General features: G+C 44.4%; 1 pseudogene; it reads right to left on the bottom strand.

Annotated features, from left to right (window-relative positions):
• Positions 1 to 3,473: 3,473 nt before the first annotated feature.
• LOC112122508 lies at positions 3,474 to 5,080 on the bottom strand (annotated as a pseudogene).
• Positions 5,081 to 8,682: the final 3,602 nt, after the last annotated feature.

Genomic DNA, 8,682 nt, shown 5'->3' with positions numbered 1-8,682 from the left:
GGGTTGGATGAGTCAGGAGTTCTGGGGGGGGCTGTCAGGAGGCAGGGATGTGGAGAGAGGTTGGGGGGAGGCAGGGAGCGGGGGGGTTGTATGGGTCGGGAGTTCTGGGGATCCTGTCAGGGGGTGGGGAGCAGTTGAATAGTCCCGGGGGTCTGTCTGGGGGCGGGGGTGTGGATAAGGGTCGGAGCAGTCAGGGGACAGATAGGGGGTAGGATCCTAGGGGGGCAGTCAGGGGACAAGGAGCAGGGAGGCTTAGGTAGGGGGAGGAGTCCTGGGGGTCAGTTAGGGGCAGGGGTCCCAGGAGGGGGTAGTCAGTGGGGGACAAGGAGCAGGGGGGGTTGGGGGCTCTAGGGCGGGGCTCCCTGGGTGCACCCCCTAATGAAATGGGCTGCGCACGCCTATGTTTAGGCCTGTGATAAGGTTCTCCCCTATAATAACCCTGGAGGGTTGGCAAAAAAACAAAAACAAAAACCAGTTTAAATACAGGTCTGTCGCGTCTTACGTGCATTTAACATGTGCGATTTCAGCTTTACACGGTCGTCAAAAACAAAACAAAAACAAAAACAAAAAAGAGAAAAATAACAATTTTAATACTGTACTTGTAGTGCGGGCGATTCTGCCCGCCATTCAACTCAATGTAATTTTGACTATACGCGGTTTTCGCTTTATGCGCTAACCGCGGAACGGAACCCCCGTGTAAGATGAGACTCGCCTGTAGTGCGTATGCCCTAGAGAGAGTGTGAGATGGGAGAAGCGAATCTGCTGTTCCCACTGCAGTACTCAGTCCCGCTGTGCCTCTCATACTGTGCGCATCTCGCAGCTGAGTGAGATTCTACTGTGCCTGTACTGTTTAAAGACACAGTACGTATTTTTCGTATAACATGGCCCCTAAACACAAGCCACCTACTTCATCTGGTGCTCAACCGAAGAAACAGCAATCTGTTCCAACGCTGGAGGAAAAACTGGCTGTGTTGGACTTATTGAGAGACGGTATGTCCATCGGCAACGTGGCGCATAAATACGGCTGCAACTAATCTAGCATCCGTGCCATCAAGATTCGAGAGAGAGAAATTTGTCAAGCTGTGGCATCAAGTGCTCCAGTAACTGCTAAGGTGACGAGCCAAGTGTGTGATAAGACTTTAGTGAAGACTGAAAAGGCATTAAACTTATGGCTGGAAGACATGAACCGTAAACGTGTGCCTATCAATGGCAACATGCTGCGAGAAAAGGCTCTTAGCATCTATGCACTGTTCAAACCTCCTGCCAAAGAGGGACAGCCTTCTGATAAGAAGGAATTCAAAGCCAGCCAAGGTTGGCTTAACAGTTTTAGGAACCGCTTCAACCTCAAAAACGTGCAGACTACTGGTGAAGCTGCATCTGCCAATGAGGAGGCAGCAAAAGCCTACCCCGAATAATTAAAGAAAATCATAGGAAAAGGGCTATCTTCCAGAACAAGTTTTTAATGCTGACGAGACTGGGCTCTTCTGGAAAAAAATGCCCACCCGCACTTACATTTCGAAATCAGAAAGACAAGCCCCTGGCTTCAAAGCAGCTAAAGACCGTGTGACTGTGTTGCTTTGTGGCAATGCAGCTGGGCATTTAATAAAGCCGGGCTTGCTCTACAGGGCTGCAAATCCCCGTGCCCTAAAAGGCAAGAACAAAAATCTCCTGCCTGTGTTCTGGCAATCAAATAAAAAGGCTTGGGTGACGGCAGCATTATTTCTGGATTGGTTCCACAAGTGTTTCATTCCGGAGGTCAGCAGTACCTTGAAGAGAAAGGACTTGACTTTAAAGTGTTGCTGATCGTAGACAATGCTCCTGGCCACCCTGTGGCACTCCGGTTTGCGCATAACGACGTTGAAGTCGTCTTTCTCCCCCCCAATACCTCCTCCAACCTCTCGACCAAGGCGTCATTATCTGTTTCAAGACCATGTACATGAGGCTTACATTCTCACGGATCCTTACCACTATGGATGCAGATCCCAATGTTAATGTGATGGAGTGTTGGAAGTCCTTCAACATTGCTGATTGCATCACTTATATTAAACAGGCAATGGATGCAATCAAGCCTGAAATAGTCAATGCATGTTGGCGAAACCTATGGGAAGACTGTGTGAATGATTTTAAGGGTTTCCTGACCATTGACAAAGAAGTGAAACTCATTGTTCAGGTGGCCAGGCAAGTGGGTGGTGATGGCTTCATCGACATCCTTGAGGAAGAAATTGAAGAATTAATTGAGGGCCATAGAGAAACATTGACTAACGAAGAGTTAGAGGAACTGATAAAATCTCCTACAGAAGACGAAGATGATGACGAACAGGAAGAGCCAGCAACTTGGAATCTTCATAAATTTTCTGAAGTGTTCCAAGCAGCGAAACACTTGAATGATTTAATTTCTGAATATGATCCTTCTATGGAACGAAGCCTCAAAATCACACGTAGTATTACGGATGATTTGAGACCGTACCAAGAAATGTTTGAGGAGCTCAAGAGACAACAGCGACAGTTGCCAATCACCATGTTTTTAAAGAAAAAACAACCAGCAGCAGCAGAGCCTACACACTTCTCGAGCTGAACCAGAGCCAACCACTTCGTCTACGACTCGCTCTCCATCACCCAAGCCTGGCCCATCGTCTCCTGGATCGACATCAAGCCCTGACGACTCAATGATAGTGTTGTCAGGGGAAGAGGAAGACTAATCATTGGAGTGTGTACAGTACAAGACTAGCAAGAATATCCAGGATGACTGGTGACTGTTCAGGGTTACAGTACTGCACTGTACTGTACTGTTTTCATTTTTTATTCTTTCATTCTTCTGTCTCTCTGTTATGTTATTAAAAATACTGTAAAATTATATTTTGCATATGTAGTCTTTATTATATACTGTACTGTACATTGCTGTATACAATACATAGTACTGTACAGGGCTGTATACACAAAACTGTACTTTATGGGTGATTTAAGGGATTTTCAAGGGTCGATTTTCGCTTTACGCGTTGACTGCGGAACGTAACCCCAGCGTAAGATGCGACAGACCTGTACTCCAAATGCTCAGCTCTGTTGCCCATGAGCTAAAAGAGAATTGGCTCTAGATCATTGGTTCCCAAACTTTTTGGCATCACGCCCCCTTTTTAATTTTCGAGAAACCCTCATGCCCCCCACCTCTCCTTTACCATCATCCAACCCCCCTTTTAACAAATTCAATTAATAATTTAAAATTAAAAATAAACACAAATAGTTTTTCTTGGCACAAAAATTTAATAAAAATGTAATTTAAAATAAGAAATAGCATAAACAAACCAAGTTTAATGTGAAGGATGATGATGCATTTTCTTCATGAGGTGGGAAATCCTAGGTTTGAAAGATGAAAGTGCACAACACAAATCGTTTTCGACATCCAGTCGATTTCTTTGTTTCGTTTTTATTATGAGTAAATTTGAAAAGCTTTTTTCACAGAGGTACATCGACAAAAATCAAAGAATAACAGGTAGCGCTTCTTCTCCAACTTTCGAGTAAATTGGGAAATATTTTATCCAAAATTCCTCCAGGCTTAAGTTTTCGAAAATATCTTTCGCACTTGAATCATATTTCATTTTGAGTGCTTGTTCTTACAATACTTCTGGCAATGAATTGACATCAACACTGAACGGATTACGTGCTAATTTATGAACGGGGCTGCCAGAAAAGTTGTCTGGAAAATAGCAGATGAATTCGTCAGCAAGGCAGTCCAGATGAAACACAATTTTGTTCTTCGTATCCTCTTTATAAAGTTCTTGGAAACCTTCATTTTCAGCAAGTGATGAAAATGTTGGAAAAGATGAAAAATTAGGCATCTGAGCTTGGCGTTCGACATTTCCAAAGCTTGATTTTTTTCGTAAACGCTTTGATGGCATCGTGGTGCACTATAATCTTTGCAGCATTGTTTCCTTGCAGCTTCAAACTGAGATTGTTCAAAGATTCAAAAATGTCCATGAGGTATGCCAGTGAAATTGAAACGTTTGGTCCGTAAACGCACAATATAACTCTTCTTTTTTCTGTTGCTTGAGGAAAATTTCCACTTCGTCTTTCAGTTCGAATAATCTCGAAAGCATGTTCCCTTTGGAAAGTCATCGTAACTCCGTGTGAAACAATGATCCGCTCCCAAATTCACGCAAAGAGCCGCAAAAAGTCTCATATTTAAAGCGCTGTTCTTCACAAAATTGACAACTTTGATGGCCAAATTCAATGAGTCCAGTGGGTCATCTGGAAGGGTTTTAGCAGCCAACGCTTGTCTGTGTATGACACAGTGAGTTGTGGTTACAGCTGGATTTTTTTCTTTCACCAATGTCACAAATCCAGAGCAAGAGCCAAGCATTGCTGGAGCACTGTCTGTGCATACACCAACCAGTTTTTCCCATGAAAGTCCATTTTCTTCAAAACAGTCGGAAACTGTTTTCATAACATCAGAAGCCTTTGATGTGGTCGTCAATTCCTTCGAAAAAAGCAGTTCTTCTTTCACAATTTCATCGTTAATGAATCGAACATAGACGAGCAACTGACAGCATTGTGCTACATCAGTGGTATCGTCGCACTGAATTGCGAAAGAAAAACTGCCTGCACAACTTGAAGTTTTAGATCTTTTGCCATGTCATCGATGCGACGTTTCACGGAATTGTTGGAAAGCGAAATTTCTGATATTTTTTTCTTGCTTTCGGCACCAAGCACAATATCAGCTGCTTTCAACAAACAAGGCTTCACAAGAGTTTCTCCTATTATGTGCGCTTTCTTGGCTTTAGCGATGAGCAATGACAGTTCATAAGATGCTTCTACCACTTTGGCGAACTCTTGATGGATGAAAAGCTCCAGTAGTGTCCAGTTTCATGCGTTTTAAATTTTGAAGTTTAGCAGCAAAAAACTCTTTTGGTTTGTCTTTCAAAGCGCTGTGGTTCTTTGTCAAGTGTCACTCAAGACGACTAGGTCTCAAGGCATCACTGCTGTGAACTGCGTGGCATACTACGCATTGAGGATGATCGATCCTGTTTTTTTCCGTAACGGTGAAACCATACTTAATGTAGTACTTCCTTATCTTAATTGCGGCCATAATATACTAATAAAAAAATCTATATAAATAATTTTCCTGATTCGTTAATAATAATAATAACGGATGCAAGTTAATTTACTACTACTACTATTATGTATGGACGCGTACTGCCCTATATATACCCCACCACTAGTCCGGCAAGTAGACGGTCTTGCGCGGTGAGTGGTGGAGATAACCACTCCCACGATAGAACAGTCTCAAACACTCTTGTGAGTGAGGAAGATTTAAAAAGTTCCGTTGCTTTCTACATCGTTCTTCGGCCTTCCCACCGACCGAAACGTCACTCCTACACGTCGAAAGGCAAATTTCGTGGTATGAAATTTGAAAACATTGCAGTTATATACTTTTATTTATAGTTGTATTTTTATTATTATTGTACTTTATGTTATACCTTTATTCTTGCCTACTTATATTCATAATCAAAAATGAGAAGATTGTTAATACTTTATTGTAGTTAAATAATATAGGCCTGTAATTGGACAATTTTATGAATAGTTATTATGTATACAGATATATATAATTTATTGTCTGTTGGTCTATTAAATAAATAAAAATAAAAAATTTGTACGCTGATAAAAAAAAAAATTCATTATGAAAATTTCACAGCCTCACGCCCCCTTTGGAATTTCTTCATGCCCCCCCCAGTTTGGGAACCAATGCTCTAGATGTTAGCAGCATAGGGCCTATGTTACAGTTGTGCAGTTCTGATTTCAGCAATAGAGGGCAGTGGTGCACCTACACACAAACTAACCTTTTTACTTATTCATAGAAGCAGAAAGATGCGGGCTTCATGGACCTGGGGCTATTTACTGTACGCAGACACAGAAAAACATGGTATGTGCCCTAAAGAGTTTCCAATCTAATATATAATAATACTGTATGTTGTCCTTATGTAATGCTTCACATCTTTTAATTGCTTCACAGCCTTTACTGAATTAATGCTCACTTTCACGCCACTTTGGAGGTAGGCATTATCCTCATTATACAGATAGGGAAGAGAGGAGGGTAAGTGATTTATCCAGGATCTCAGAGCATCAGGGGCAAAGCATGTGGTTGTGGTCTAAATATATGTTTTGCACTGAACAACAATACATTCAGACAGCAGAGGTCCATAGTGCCAAGTATCCATGACCACACTGTATGCCTTTATTTGAAGAGCTCCATAGTATTATTACTGATTGGTACAGGTAGGTTAATCACAGGTGTGGTGACTGTGTGACTGCTGCCAGTCCATGACTGGAAAGCGTCCCCTCCTGACCTCAAGTCCAGTCTTCGGAGCTTGATATACAAGGTCTTCGTCTCTGAGACAGGCAATATGACCTAAAAGGACCAGCCAACAGTAGCCAACGATGACTTCAGTCCGCCCAAGGCCAATTCTTAAAACTATATCCTTATTACTGATCGAGTCAAACCATCTTATACCCACCAGTCGCTGCTGGCAACGCATATGAAATGCCTCTCACCCTCCTGATGTCTTGGGCTAGGTCTACACTACAGCGGGGGGGTCGACCTAAGATATGCAACTTCAGCTACGTGAATAGCGTAGCTGAAGTGGCGTATTTTAGGTCGACTTACCTTGCTGTGAGGACAGCGGCAAGTCGACCGCTGCCGCGCCGCCGTCGACTCCGCTACCGCCTCTTGCCGCAGTGGATTTCCGGAGTCGACGGTAGAGCCATCAGGGATCGATTTCATCGCGTCTTCACTAGACGCGGTAAGTCGATCCCCGATAGACCGATTGCTACCTGCCGGATCGGCGGGTAGTGAAGACGTGCCCTTGTTTAAGCAATGTCCATGTTTCACATCCATATGAGAGGATCAGAAATAGGCAGGTTTGATAAATCCATACTTTTAGATATCATTTCACCTTTGTTTGATTCCAGACCCTATGCAGGTCCTTCATGGCTGAGGCTGCTAACCCAATACTCCTTAGGATGTCTGGCTGGCTGCGTCTGTTTGCTGACATAAATCATACACTACATCCATGGTTTGTCCAGAAGCACAGATGTCTGATATCACAACTTTGGGCCGACCCTCTGGATTCTTGTTTTTGCCCAAGAAACTCTTAGCCCAAGAGAAGCTGCCTCTTGCTGGAAGCTCTCTAGTGCAGTGGCTCTCAACTTTTCCAGACCACTGTACCCCTTTCAGGAGTCTGATTTGTCTTGCATACCTCAAATTTCACCTCACTTAAAAAGTACTTGCTTACAAAATCAAACATCAAAATACAAAAGTATCACAGCACACTATTACTGACAAATTGCTTAGTTTCTCATTTTTACCATATAATTATAAAATAAATCTATTGGAACATAAATATTGTACTTACATCTCAGTGAGAATAAACAAGTCATTGTATGAAATTTTAGTTTGTACTGACTTTGCTAGTGCCTTTTATGTCGCCAGTTGTAAAACTAGGCAAATATCAGAATGCTGTACCCCCTGGAAGACCTCTGCATACCGCTGAGAACCATTGCTCTAGTGCATCTCTGAGGACTTGTCTTCACTACTGCACTAATAAGGGCTTGTCTACATTACTCGCCGGATCGGCATGCAGCGATTGATCCAGTGGAGGTTGATTTAGCGATAAATCGACCACTGAGCACTCTCCCCTCGACTGCGGTACTCGACCAGAACAAAGAGCGCAAGTGGAGTTGATGGGAGAGCATCAGCTGTCAACTTACCACAGTAGATCTAAGTACGTCAACTTCAGCTACACTACTGAAATAGCTGAAGTTGCATATCTGAGGCTTGGTCTACACTTACCCCCCAATTCGAACTAAGGTACGCAACTTCAGCTACGTGAATAACGTAGCTGAAGTTCGAAGTACCTTAGTTCGAACTTACCTCGGTCCAGACGCGGCAGGCAGGCTCCCCCGTCGACTCCGCGGTACTCCTCTCGTCTAGCTGGAGTACCGCAGTCGACGGCGAGCACTTCCGGGTTCGACTTATCTCGTCCAGACAAGACGCGATAAGTCGAACCCAGAAGTTCGATTTCCAGCCGCCGAACTAGCGGCTGGGTATAGACGTACCCTTAGATAGACCCCGTGCAGTAGTGTAGACAAGCCCTAAATCAGCACCGCTGCCTCAATGTAGTGGTGCCAATTAAGTGCTTCTGGTGAAGAGGCACTATGTGGACCACCCAGGTAATTACTCCACCTCAATGACAGCATCTCCCCTGGACATAGCACAGTGTAGACACTGCTTTAAGTCGATGTAAGTTACCTCGCCCAGGGGGGTGGTTTGCGTCCTGACCAAAGAGGCCAGTCTCCCGCATAATCCAGGTCAGCAAAAGAGGTTGCATATCAGTTATACAGTTCTGCACTGGCTATGGACGATTACTGCCAAAGATCACCCAGGGGAAAGTTTATAGTGGCCTGATCTAATCCCCCATGTGGCTCCTCCAGTGCCAGGGTCGCCCTTCCCCACTCAGAGCAGACACGTGGCCACGGCTATGGGGTGCTGGGTCCCTGCTGCACTGCCCCCTCCCGCAACCTCCCCGCGTGAAGGCTTCGCCTCCTGCCTGTGCCTTTAAGTGGGCGGAGGAGAGGGCTGGGTGCGGGAGGCTGATGACCGCGGCGAGCCCCGCCCAGCGGCTGCTCCGGGAG

This window comes from Terrapene carolina, unplaced genomic scaffold, assembly GCF_002925995.2.
Source record: "Terrapene carolina triunguis isolate 2854851 unplaced genomic scaffold, T_m_triunguis-2.0 Scaffold211, whole genome shotgun sequence".
NCBI classification, from domain to species: Eukaryota; Metazoa; Chordata; order Testudines; family Emydidae; genus Terrapene; species Terrapene triunguis.
Note: the sequence above shows the minus strand (reverse complement) of the source record. Positions and strands in the feature narration are given on the sequence as shown.